Genomic DNA, 1,599 nt, shown 5'->3' with positions numbered 1-1,599 from the left:
GATAGACATATATTTATGGGTAACCACTTGTGAATTAGCGGCAGAACGGGAATGTCAGTGCGCTCGGCTTCAATTGCGCTTGGCCTTTTGGTTCGGTATCGGTCGGTCGCTCGTTCGCTCCATTTCTGCAAAATGAAGCCCAGTCGTATTTAAACTAAGATATTGATATTTGCAGTTTACTCTCGATTAAGATTTTAGATGATGATGCTCGAATTACGTGTGACTCGAATCAGCGTTCAATAGAGACAATTCGCACAACCCTCAACCGAATCAAAGATGCACTCAACCGAAATCAAGCGATTGAAATAGAACGAAACAGATGAGATAAAAAAATAGAAAACAACATCGACGAATTGGCAATCATATCAAATGCTGGAATTTATCAATCATTCAAATGGTTGTGTGACAACCACGGTCTCACATGCCATATCACACACACACACACACACACACACACAACTCAACGCAAATGGATTCGATTTATTTAGCAAAAATGCGTTTGGCAAAACTGTCGCAGTTCAGTATTCAGGCAGTTCGCTGGCTGTGTTGTGCGTGGGCGACTGAGAGAGAGAGAGAGAGAGAGAGAGATTGTCGTTGAAATTCAATCTGCATATCGAAGCGATGTGAATAAATTTCCCTTGCCGGTTTCTTCTTCGCTCATCACATGCTCACCATATTTATGTTTTGGTGCCCCAATATGCTCATCTCCGCTTGATTTCCTACTTCTTGTTTTCCGAATATGTGTATGTTTGTGTGTGTTTATTTGTCATTCGCTTTGCTTTTTCAACACACACACACACACTTGCCCAAATAGTTGTTGTTTTTTCCGTCTTGTTCTTCATCTTCAATCGAAAATTCAGAGCTACGGCTGAGAAACCGTGCTCTGACACAAAATGAGCCGCATATATCTATCTATATGCTGTAAACGTACTTATGTGCTTGGTGTGTACGTTTTTTTTTCTCTTATTTTTTTTTTTGTATTCGTATTTGGTCATTCTTTCATTTCCTTCGTGTTTTGAAGACCAAAAAGTAAAGTGAGCAAAAGAAGATAACAACGAGAGAAAAAAAACACTCATTAAAGTGAGGAAAAAAAAATCGGCACAACAACAACAGCAGCAGCACCAGCAACAGCGACGATTCATCTGTATGCAACGCTAGAAACCAGTTTAGTTCTTATGTTTTACTTCTTGTTTAATCGATATGTTTTCTGCTTCTCTTGTTTCATGGCTTTCATGTGTTTTATATTTCCTATATATCATTTTTTTCGCTCTCTTCTGTATTCGTCGTCGTCGCCGTTGCCGTTGTTGTTGTTGGTGCTGCTTTAGCTTCAATCAGTGTGTTGATGTTTTGCTGTCGTTTCAATTCGCCTAACACGTTCGCAAACGGTTTTTCTTCAATTTCTGTTTTTTTTACATACTGAAAATGCATGCGCTTCGAGCGCAATTCGCCTTTCGAAATACTGCACACGAGACAGTGCGACAGACAGAGGAATAGAGACACACACAGAGCGAGGAGAAAAAGTCTAAACGCGAAAAATTAGTCGAAAACAAAATAAGAATACAAAGATAGATCAATAGCGAAGGGAACAGAAAAAAAAAA

Source organism: Sitodiplosis mosellana, unplaced genomic scaffold (assembly GCF_009176505.1).
Source record: "Sitodiplosis mosellana isolate CC-2019 unplaced genomic scaffold, AAFC_SMos_1.0 Smas_scaffold_6162, whole genome shotgun sequence".
Classification (NCBI taxonomy): domain Eukaryota; kingdom Metazoa; phylum Arthropoda; class Insecta; order Diptera; family Cecidomyiidae; genus Sitodiplosis; species Sitodiplosis mosellana.
This window is presented reverse-complemented; position numbering follows the sequence as displayed.